The sequence below is a fragment of the Papio anubis genome, chromosome 10 (genome assembly GCF_008728515.1).
Source record: "Papio anubis isolate 15944 chromosome 10, Panubis1.0, whole genome shotgun sequence".
Classification (NCBI taxonomy): domain Eukaryota; kingdom Metazoa; phylum Chordata; class Mammalia; order Primates; family Cercopithecidae; genus Papio; species Papio anubis.
The window spans coordinates 73,027,117-73,039,336 of NC_044985.1; the positions used below are offsets into that span (position 1 = coordinate 73,027,117).

At 37.7% G+C, this 12,220-nt stretch overlaps 1 protein-coding gene across 5 annotated transcripts in view; it reads right to left on the minus strand.

The window, feature by feature from the left end:
* Positions 1 to 12,220, minus strand: part of COL5A2 (collagen type V alpha 2 chain) — a 423,920-nt gene that overhangs the window by 310,148 nt on the left and 101,552 nt on the right. The window contains exon 1 of one of the 5 annotated variants that reach the window (XM_021923784.2): positions 5,120 to 5,162. The exons of the other annotated variants lie outside the window; for them this stretch is intronic. The gene's annotated coding sequence lies outside the window, so the exon portion shown is untranslated. Of the gene's footprint in view, positions 1 to 5,119; positions 5,163 to 12,220 lie in introns of those variants that run through there. 5 annotated transcript variants of the gene reach the window in all.

Genomic DNA, 12,220 nt, shown 5'->3' on the forward strand with positions numbered 1-12,220 from the left:
TCTTTGCCCACAACTATGTTGTGAATGGCATTGCCTAGGTTTTCTTCTGGGGTTTTTATAGTTTGAGGTCTTACGTTTAAGTCTTTAATCCATCTTGAGTTAATTTTTGTACAAGTTGTAAGGAAGGGGTCCAGTTTCAGTTTTCTGCATATTTTTGGCTAGCCAGTTTTCCCAACACCATTTATTAAATAGGGAATCCTTTCCCCATTGCTTGTTTTTGTCATGTTTGTCAAAGATGAGATGGTTGTAGATGTGTGGTGCTATTTCTGAGGCCTCTGTTCTGTTCCATTGGTGTATAGATCTGTGTTGGTATCAGTATCATGCTGTTTTGGTTACTGTAGCCTTGTATTATAGTTTGAAGTCAGGTAGCGTGATGCCTCCAGGTTTGTTCTTTTTGCTTAGGAATGTCTTGGCTATGTGGGCTCGTTTTTGGTTCCATGTGTAATTTAAAGTAATTTTTTCCAATTCTGTGAAGAAAGTCAATGGTAGCTTGATGGAGATAGCAGAGAATCTATAAATTACTTTGGGCAATGTGGTCATTTTCATAATATTGATTCTTCCTATCCACAAGCACGGAATGTCTTTCCATTTGTTTGTGTCCTCTCTTATTTCCTTGAGCAGTGGTCCATAGTTCTCCTTGAAGAGGTCCTTCACATCCCTTGTAAGTTGGATTCCTAGGTATTTTATTTTCTTTGTAGCAATTGTGAATGAGAGTTCACTCATGATTTGGCTTTCTGTTTGTCTGTTATTGGTGTATAGGAATGCTTGTGATTTTTGCACGATTTTGTATCCTAAGACTTCGCTGAAGTTGCTTATCAGCTTAAGGAGATTTTGGGCTCCGACAATGGGGTTTTCTAAATATGTAATCATGTCATCTGCAAACAGAGACAATTTGACTTCCTCTTTTCCTATTTGAATATTGTTTTTTTCTTTCTCTTGCCTGATTGCCCTAGCCAGAACTTCCAATACGATGTTGAATAGGAGTGGTGAGAGAGGGCATCCTTGTCTTGTGCCAGTTTTCAAAGGGAATGCTTCCAGTTTTTGCCCATTCAGTATGATATTGGCTGTGGGTTTGTCATAAAGAGCTCTGACTATTTTGAGATACGTTCCATCAGTACCTAGTATATTGAGAGTTCTTAGCATGAAGGGATGTTGAATATTGTCAAAGGCCTTTTCTGCATCTATTGAGATAATCATGTGGTTTTTGTCATTGGTTCTGTTTATGTGATGGATTAAGTTTATTGATTTGTGTATGTTGAACCAGCCTTGCATCCCAGGGATGACGCCAACTTCCTCGTTGTGGATAAGCTTTTTGATGTGCTGCTCGATTTGGTTTGCCAGTATTTTATCGAGGATTTTCACATCGATGTTTACCAGGGATATTGGCCTGAAATGTTCTTTTTTTGTTGTGTCTCTGCCAGGTTTTGGTATCAGGATGATGCTGGCCTCATAAAATAAGTCAGGGTGGATTCCCTCTTTTTCTCTTGTTTGGAATAATTTCAGAATGAGTGGTACCAGCTCTTCTTTGTAACTCTGGTAGAATTCAGCTGTGACTCCATCTGGTCTTGGACTTTTTTTTGGTAGGCTATTAATTACTGCCTCAGAACTTGCTATTACTCTATTCAGGTATTCAATTTCTTGCTGGTTTAGACTTCGGAGGGTGTATGTGTCCAGGAATTTATCCATTTCTTCTAGATTTTCTAGTTTATTTGCATAGAGGTGTTTGTAATATTCTCTGATGGTAGTTTGTATTTCTGTGAAACTGGTGGTGATAGCCCCTTTATCATTTTTTATTGCATCTATTCAATTCTTCTGTTTTCTTCTTTATTCATCTGGCTGGCATTCTATTTTGTTAATCTTTTCAAAAAACCAGCTCCTGTATTCATTGATTTTTGAAGGGTTTTTTGTGTCTCTATCTCCTTCAGTTCTGCTCTGACCTTAGTTATTTCTTGTCTTCTGCTAGTTTTTGAATTTGTTTGTTCTTGCTTCTCCAGTTTTTTAAATTGTGATGTTAGAGTGTCGATGTTAGATCTTTCCTGCTTTCTCTTGTGGGCATTGAGTGCTATAAATTTCCCTCTACACACTGCTTTAAATGTGTCCCAGAGATTCTGGTACGTTGTTTCTTTGTTCTCATTGGTTTCAAAGAACATCTTTATTTCTGCCTTCATTTCGTTTTTTTACCCAGTAGTCATTGAGGAGCAGGTTATTCATTTTCCATGTAGTTGTGTGATGTGGTGCTAAGAAGAATGTATATTCTGTTCATTTGGGATGGAGAGTTCTGTAGTGTCTATTAGTTCTGCTTGGTCCAGAGCTGAGTTCAAGTCCTGAATATCCTTGTTAATTTTCTGTCTCGTTGATCTTTCTAATATTGACAGTGGGGTGTTAAAGTCTCCCACTATTATTGTGTGGGAGTCTACGTCTCTTTGTAGATCTCTAAGAACTTGCTTTATGAATCTTGGTGCTCCTGTATTGGGTGTACATATACTTGGGATAGTTAGCTCTTCTTGTTGCATTCATCCCTTTACCATTATGCAATGCCCTTCTTTGTCTCTTTTGATCTTTGTTGGTTTAAAGTCTGTTTTATCAGAGACTAGGATTGCAACCCCTGCCTTTTCTTGCTTTCCATTTGCTTGGTAAATATTCCCCCATCCCTTTATTTTGAGCCTATGTGTGTCTCTGCACATGAGATGGGTCTCCTGAATATAGCACACCAATGGGTCTTGACTCTTTATTCAATTTGCCAGTCTGTGTCTTTTAACTGGGGCATTTAGCCCATTTACTTTAAGGTTAATATTGTTATGTGTGAATTTGATCCTGTCATTATAATGCTAGCTGGTTATTCTGCCCATTAGTTGATGCAGTTTCTTCATAGTGTCGATGGTCTTTACAATTTGGTATGTTTTTGCAGTAGCTGGTACCGGTTGTTCCTTTCCATGTTTAGTGCTTCCTTCAGGAGCTCTTGTAAGGCAGGCCTGGTGGTGACAAAATCTCTCAGCATTTGCTTGTTGGTAAAGGATTTTATTTCTCCTTCACTTATGAAGCTTAGTTTGGCTGGATATGAAATCCTGGGTTGAAAATTCTTTAAGAATGTTTAATATTGGCCCCCACTCTCTTCTGGCTTGTAGGGTTTCTGCAGAGAGGCCCACTGTTAGTCTGATGGGCTTTCCTTTGTGGGTAACCTGACCTTACTTTCTGGCTGCCCTTAAGATTTTTTCCTTCATTTCCACCTTGGTGAATCTGAGAATTATGTGAATTGGGGTTGCTCTTCTTGAGGAGTACCTTTGTGTTATTCTCTGTATTTCTTGAATTTGAATGCTGGCCTGTCTTGCTAGGTTGGGGGAGTTCTCCATTCTCCCCATCACTTTCAGGTACAACAATCAAATGTAGATTTGGTCTTTTCACATAGTTCCATATTTCTTGGAGGCTTTGTTTGTTTCTCTTTATTCTTTTTTCTCTAATCTTGCCTTCTCGCTTTATTTCATTGAGTTAATCTTCAATCTCTGATATCCTTTCTTTCACTTGATAGATTCGGCTATTGATACTTGTGTATGCTTCATGAAGTTCTCATGCTGTTTTTCAGCTCCATCAGGTCATTTATGTTCTTCTCTAAACTGATTATTCTAGTTAGCAATTCATCTAACCTTTTTTCAAGGTTCTTCGCTTCCTTGCGTTGGCTTAGAACATGCTCCTTTAACTCGGAGGAGTTTCTTATTACCCACCTTCTGAAGCCTACTTCTGTCAATTCATCAAACTCATTCTCCATCCAGTTTTGTTCCCTTGCTGGTGAGCAGTTGTGATCCTTTGGAGGAGAAGAAGCATTCTGGTTTTTGAAATTTTCAGCCTTTTTTCAAATTTTCTCGCCATCTTCGTGGATTTATCTACCTTTGGTCTTTGATGTTGGTGACCTTTGGATGGCGCCTCTGAGTGGATGTCGTTTTTGTTGATGTTGATACTTTCTGTTTGTTAGTTTTCCTTCTTACAGGTCCCTCTGCTGCAGGTCTGCTGGAGTGTGCTGGACACTGTTTGCCTGGGCATAACCAGCAGAGGCTGCAGAATAGCAAAGATTGCTACCTGTTCCTTCATCTCGAAGCCTTGTCCCAGAGGGCCATCCACCCGATACCAGCCAGAGTTCTCCTGTAGGAGGTATCTGTTGGCCTCTACTGGGAGGTGTTTCCCAGTCAGGATACACAGAGGTCGGGGCCCACTTGAGAAGCCACTCTGACCCTTATCAGAACTCGAACACTGTGCTGGGAGATCCACTGCTCTCTTCAGAGCTGTCAGACAGGGAACTTTAAGTCTGCTGAAGCTATGCCCACAGATGCCCCTTCTCCTAGGTGCTCTGTCTCAGGGAGATGGGGGTTTTATCTATAAGTCCCTGACTGGGGTTCCTGCCTTTTTTTCAGAGATACCCTGCCCAGAAAGGAGGAATCTAGAGAGGCAGTCTGGCTACAGCGGCCTTGCTGAGCTGCAGTGGGCTCCACCGAATTCAAACTTCCAGGTGGCTTTGTTTACACTGTGAGGATAAAACCACCTACTCAAGCCTCAGTAATGGTGGACACCCCTGCCCCCACCAATCTCGAGTGTCCCAGGTCAACAACAGACTGCTGTGCTGGCAGTGAGAATTTCAAGCCAGTAGATCTTAGGTTGCTGGGCTCATGGGGGTGGGAACTGCTGAGCCAGACCACTTGGTTCCCTGGCTTCAGCCCCCTTTCCCAGGGAGTGAACGGTTCTCTCTCGCTGGCATTCCAGGTGCCACTCAGGTATTGGGGGAAAAAAAAAAAAAAACTCCTGCAGCTGCTCAGCATCTACCCAAATGGCTGCCCAGTTTTGTGCTTGAAACCCAGGACCCTGGTGGCATAGGCACCAGAAGGAATCTCCTGGTCTGCAGGTTGCGAAGACTGTGGGGAAAAATGCAGTATCTGGGCCAGAGTGCACTGTCCCTCATGGCACAGCCCCTCACGGCTTCCCTTGGCTAAGGGAGAGAAATCCTGTGACCCCTTGCACCTCCCAGGTGAGGTGACACCCCACCCTGCTTCAGCTCGCCCTCCATGGGCTGCACCCACTGTCCAACCAGTCCCAATGAGATGGTACCTCAGCTGGAAATGCAGAAATCACCCACCTTCTGTGTTGATCTGGCTGGGAGCTGCAGACCGGAGCTGTTCCTATTCGGCCATATTGTCAGCAGATCCAATTTACTGAATATTTTAAGCCCATTGTTGAGACCTACTGCTCAGAAAAAAAAAAAAAAAAAATCACTTCAAAATATTAGTGCTCATTTACAATGCTCCTAGTCACCTGAGAACTCTGATGGAGATGTAAAATGAGATTACTGCTGTTTTCATGCCTGCAACAAAACATTCATTTTGCAGCCCAAGGATCAAGGAATAATTTTGACTTTCAAGTACTGATTTAAGAAATACATTTCATAAGGCTATAGCTGCTGCATTTATGACACTTCCATGCTGTTTGGGTTGCTATAGCTTTCTAGGATATTTTGAAATCAAGTAATGTGATGCCCCCAGCTTTGTTCTTTTTGCTCATAGTTGCTTTGGCTTTCTGTGGTTCCATATAAATTTTAGGATTTTTTTTTCAATTTCTGTGAAGAAAACCATAGGTATTTTGATAAATATTACAATGAATCTGTAGATTGCTTTGGATCATGTGAACATTTTAACAATATTAATTCTTCCAAGCCATAAGAAAGTGATACTTTCCATTTTATTGTGTGTGTGTTCTCTTCAATTTCTTTCCTCAGTATTTTATAGTTTTGTACAAAGATCTTTCACTTCTTTGATTAAATTTATTCCTAAGTACTTTTTGTAGCTATTATAAATGGGATTGCTTTCTTGATTTTTTTTTCAGATTGTTTGCTGTTGATATATAGAAGCACTACTAATATTTTTATGTTGGTTTTGTAACCTGCAATTTTACTAAACTTGTCTATCAATTCTAACAGTGTTTTTGGTGAAGTTGTTAGGATTTCCTATACATAAGATCAAGCAGTGTGCAAAAAGGGACTATTTAACTTCTCCTTTCCCAATTTGAATACCTTTTTTTTCTCTTTTTACTGATTGCTCTTGCTAGAAATTCTAGTATTATGATGAGTAGAAGTGACAAGAGTGGACATCCTTGTCTTGTTCCTGATCTTGGAGAAAAAGCTTTCAACTTTTCACCATTGAGTATGATATTAGCTGTGGATTTGTCATACATATATGGTCTTTATTTTGTTGAGGTATACTTCTTCTACATCTAATTTGCTGAGAGTTTTTATCATAAACAGATGTTGAGTTTTGTCAAATGGCTTTTCTGCATCTATTGAGATGATTGTTTGATTTTTGTCCTTCATTCCGTTAATATGGTGTGTCACAAATATGCACATTTCAATCACCCTTGCATCCCAAGGATAAATCTCCCTTGATCATAGTGAGTAATCCTTTGAAATGCTATTGAATTCAATTGGTTAGTATTTTCTTGATTTTCCCATTTCTGTTTCTCAGGGATATTGGCCTGTAGCTTTCGTTTTTGGTGTGTCCTTGTCTGGTTTTGATATCAGGATAATGTTAGCTTCATAGAATGAGAATAAAAATATTCCCTCCTCTTCAACTTTTTGGAACACTTTGAGTAGAATTGGTATTAGCTCTTATTTAAATCTTTTATAGATTCAGCAGTGAAGCCATCAGGTCCTGGGCTTTTCTTTGATGGAAGACTTTTTATTACTGTTTCAATCATGTTATACATTATTGGTCTAAACAGCATTTCTATTTTTTTCATGATTCAATCTTTGTAAGTTCTATATGTCCAGGAATTTATCTATTTCTTAATAGGTTTTACAATTTGTTAGCATATAGTTATCATAGTAGTCTCTAATAATCCCTTGTATTTCTGTGTTATCAGTTGTAATGTCTTCTTTTTCATCTCAGATTTTATTTATGTGAGTCTTCTCTCCTTTTGCTTAGTCTAGCTAAAGATTTGTCAATTTTGTTTATCTTTTCAAAACACCAACTTTGGTTTCATTGATATTTTTTAAGTCTCCATTTCATTTATTTTTGCTCTAATCTTTATTATTTCTTTCCTTCTACTACTTTTATGTTTGGTTTGTTCTTACTTTTCTATTTGCTTGAGGTGCATCATTAGGTTGTTTATTCAGTCTTTCTACTTTTTGATATAGTTGTTTATTGCTAAGAACTCCTGTTTTAAGGATATTTGTTAGTAATATTCACTATTGTATGCTCAGCACTTAGAAAAATTTATGGTAAAGAGGATACATTTTTAAAATTTTCTTTAGTTAAAATTTTAATTAGGATTTTGCCTATTTTAACATTATATTTCAACTAATAAATAGCAGTTTCAAGTAAAAACAAAAACAAAAATCTCCTCCTAGAACTGCTTTTGCTGTATCCCATAGGTTTTGGTATGTTGTGCTTCCATTTTCATTTTTCTGTAGGAAATTTTTAATTTCTATTTTTATTTCTTCATTGACCCATTCATTATTAGAAGCATGTTATTTAATTTTCATGAATTTATGGTTTCCAACATTATCTCCATTATTGATTTCTAGTTTATTCCACTGTAGTCAGAAAATATACCGGATGTTATTTTGTTGTCTTTTGTTTTTTGTTTTATTTTATTTTAACTTCTGGGATACATGTGCAAGACACAGGTATACATGTGCCATGGTGGTTTGCTACACGTACCCATCACCTGTATATCAAGAACCACATGTGTTAGCTATTTATCCTGATGCTGTCCCTTCCCCCGCCCCTCCAACAGGCCCCAGTGTGTATTGTTCCCTTCCTTGTGTCCATGTGTTCTCATTGTTCAGCTAACACTTACAAGTGAGAACATGCAGTGTTTGGTTTTCTGTTCCTGTGTTAGTGTGCTGAGGATAATGGCTTCCAGCTCCATCCAAGTCCCTGCAAAGGACATGATCTCATTCTTTTTTATAGCTGTTCTGTTTTTTTTTTTTTTTTAATTTGTTAAGAATTGTTTTGTGATATGCCATATGGTCTGTCTATCCTAAAGGATATTCTATGTGCTGTTGAGAAATATTTGTACTCTGCCGCTGTTGGATGGAATGTTTTGTAAATGTCTGCTGTTAGGTCCACTTTGCCTAGAGCACAATTTAACTCTGATTTTTTTGTTGGTGTTGATTTTCTGTCTGGACAATCTGTTCATTGTTGAAATAGGATGACAGAGTCCCCTATTATTACTGTATTGCAGTCAATCTCTCCTTTTAGGTCTATTAATATTTGTTTTATATATTTGTGTGCTCCAGTGTTGGGTGCATATATATTTATGATTGTTATATCCTCTTGCTGTGCTGACTCCTTCATTATTATATAATGGTCTTCTTTGTCTTTTTTATCATTCATGACTAAACCCCTATTTTATCTGACATAAGTATAGCTCCCTGCTGCTCTTTTTTGGTTTCCATTTGCATGGACTATCTTTTTCAATTCCTTCACTTTCCATCTATGTGTGTTTTTATAGGTGAAGTGATCTTGTAGAGAGAATGTAGTTGGGTCTTGTTATTATTTTTAATCTTTTTAGTCACTCTATGTCTTTTAATTAGAGAATTTAATCAATTTACATTCAAGTTTATTATTGATAGGTAAAGGTTTACTATTGCCATTTTATTACATTTTCTCATTGTTTTATAGATTCTTTCTTTCTCTTTTCCTCTTTTGCCATATTCTTTTGTGGTTAAGTGATTTTCTGTAACACATTTTGATTCTACACTATTTATTCTGGTGTTTCTATGATAGGTATTTGCTTTGTGGTTACCATGAGACTTACAAAAAGCACATTATAACAGGTTATTTTAAAGTGATAATGACTTACGTTTGATCACAAAGAAAAGTAACAAAAAAACCTCTGCACTTTAATACCATTCTCCCCCACAGTTTGACTTACTGATGTTTCAGTTTATATCTTTTTATGTTGACTATCTCTTAGCCAATTGTTATAGTTATTGATTTTAATAATTTTGCCTTTTATTCTTTATACTTAAGATATAAGTGATTTAGTTACCCCAACGAAAGTATTAGAGTATTATAAATTTGTCCATTTCTTTCTTTTGTAAGGTAATTTTTTTCTTTCACAGGCTAGGATGCACAGGATATATGAAAATGAGAAGACAACAATTTTAAGACTGCAAAATTTTACCATCTTGAATCTTTTGAAAAAGCTACCAATCATCTCCACTTATAAAGTTTGAAAAGCAAAAATTTTACCTATATAATTTTTAGATAATCATATAATGGCTTTATAAGGCCACCGGGCTATTAAAGGAGAATGTAGAGTATTGTAGATGCTTCAAACCAATGAAAAGTATTCAACTTACATCTAAAACAGATACATTATTTTCCCTTTACCCATAATTTATCTTCTAATTTTACCTGCAGTATTCTGTCAGCCCAGTACACTAAAACCACATTGATAGGAAAATATCAGTCATGTTTTCTTCTTAACTTCTATGAGTTATTAACCAAGAGCACAGTTGGATGATTAACTGCTTGTCTTAGTGCAAAATGTTCCATTTGCATCCTCACTGCCAGAATTTTTTTTCATTTTTTATTTCTAATTTTCCTGGCAAGCATCTTGTTAACTTTACCTCTCTCTAGTTAACTGCCAAATGTGAACAATAAGTTATTCAACTTATCAGCTTTCCTATTCTTCTAAGCAAGTCTAGTTGCTGCTTAAAGAGGAAATATTCACTAGAAAGTGCTAAATAATAGTTAGAAAATATGGGAAATACTCCATAGTTACAAATAAGAATCAAAATTCATATCCAGATCAACAATTGAATGTTATAAAGCTGGTTGAGGTGCATTTTCAGTTCAAACTTTTTTAGAATATTTTCAGTTTTATTAAATAATATGAGACAGAATTTTTAGATCCCATTTTAAAGTATTAATTTTTAAGTCATTAAAAAAGAAAACAATTAAGTTCTTATAATATGTATAATCTTTGAAAAGATAGGTCTTCTTCAAGAGGATATTCTTTGAAACAGATGGAAGAAAGTCATTTCATCTCTTATAGCATTGATTTCTAACTGATACCCTGACAACTGTGCAGAAGCCTCAGCTGACGCAGATATGCTGGAGATGCTGCCCTCCTCAGATCTGCTTTCCAGCTCCATTCCTTGACACTAGATCAATATCTAGGATCAAGGGCTACCATTGCCTGAGTCAGGATTTACTATCTCTGCCAGTGATAGAAGGGATTTGTTACCAAAGGAGCTGCAAGGCCTGGCTAATATGAACTGATAGAAACCAGGACAGTGTTCCTGCAAGTGGCTCTTAAAGTTTCTGAACCAAGAGGGGACCTGAACTTTAAAGCTGGATTAGGGAGAGTATGTTAATTAGGGCATACTCTCTCCAACCCAGGATCTAGTGCCCTGGCAAAGGTCTCAGGATCAAGTTCTGATATGCTGCTGTGATGCTTCTTGGAAGCTTAGAAAAAGAAATGGTCTTCTATCAAATAAATTGGAGATGCTAGAACTACCTTGCCAGAGTACTGAGAAACAAAAAGCAAATTTTCAGAGAAATGAACATGCTAGAATGAGTCTATTACATAAGATTTGAGAAATCACCAGCTGACTTTCCTTGAGAAGGGCTGGAGAATATTTCATTAACTACATGATAAGTATAGTGCTAGAGAGAGATATGCCACTATTAATATGAATCTTTGTAGTGGCTGCCCTCTGCAGACTGAGGCTGATGGCAAGAGACGCTATTCTAGTGGCTCCCTAGTGTCAATGGGAATGAAAGGATTCCAGAGTAGTAGATGGAGCTGGCAGCATTTAATTATCAGAAGTAAGGTGTGTGCAATAATTGTAAATGGCAGCAAAGTTGAAATAGCATCCAGGACATCCTGACCCACAGAGAATTGTATGCATGCGTGCGCGCGCACACACACACACACATATTTAAAGGAGATCGAAATTGGATGAGGATAGTATCAGCTGACCCAATGGAACCAATGGAAAACTACAATATCTCACCTACATTCCATATCTGAGCCAATTCTTAAACAAGAAGCTATCAGTTAAAAGAGAGGTCAGATCTTCATAAGGAAGAACTCTAGAATATTACAGTAAGAGAGAGTAGTAATTCCCTCCATCCTTCCACAGTAATTCCCAGTTCTCCACAGTGACCTCATGTCATTTATCAAATATCTTCACATTGAGAAAATAACCAGGATTTTTTGTTTGTTTGTTTGTTTTTGAGACTGATTCTCACTGTCTCCCAGCCTGGAGTACAACAGCGCAATCTTGGTTCACTGTAACCTCCGCCTCCTGGTTTCAATCGATTCTCCAGCCTCAGTCTCCTGAGTAGCTGGAACTACAGGCACATTCCACCATGCCCAGCTAATTTTAGTATTTTTAATAGAGACGGGGTTTCACCATGTTGGCCAGGTTGGTCTCAAACTCCTAACCTCAAGTGATCTACCTGCCTTGGCCTCCCAAAATGCTGGGATTACAGGTGTGAGCCACTGCGCCCAGCTGAGAACCAGGATTTTTCAAGGGCTATTGAATTCAAGATCTAAACCATTTGTGGTAACAAGACTCACAAATGACATCATGTTCCCACAGTTAGAGTGGGAGTATATAGAGGTTGGATGACAAACGTAGTTCTGACCCCAGTCCACCTCATACTGAATTCAATGATCAAGTGATCATTTCCCTTGTTTCTTTATGTGTACTCAGGATGAACATACTTAACAAATGGCAAAACCCTTACAATGTTTCCTTGAGCTGTGGAATAATAGCTATTGCAAAAGCAAAAGTAAAGTAGTAAAACGTGAAACTTTCCACCCTACACGAGATAAGAATCAGGAATACCATATTCCAGGTGGACTGTCAGAAATTAGTGCCCACCTCAAAGACTTAAAACTTGCAAGGGAGGTGTTTGCTATTGAATTAATCAGTCTTGCCATAAAAAAAAAACAAATTGACAATGGCAGATGACAGTGGTTTTGTGGGTCTACATTTCCGGATTCCCAAATGAGGAATGCTTCCATCAAGAGACCAGTTATGGACCTCACTAAAGTAAAAACCATGACTGCCAAAATAGTTGGACTCCTTCTACTAGCAGACAAGCAGGCAGAAAATGGGGTTACCATACTGCTAGAGGCAATTGACTCTGATTATAATGAGGTGGAGATGACGCTACATAGTTAGGGAAGGAGGAATATGTTTGAAACTAAGTTGATCCCC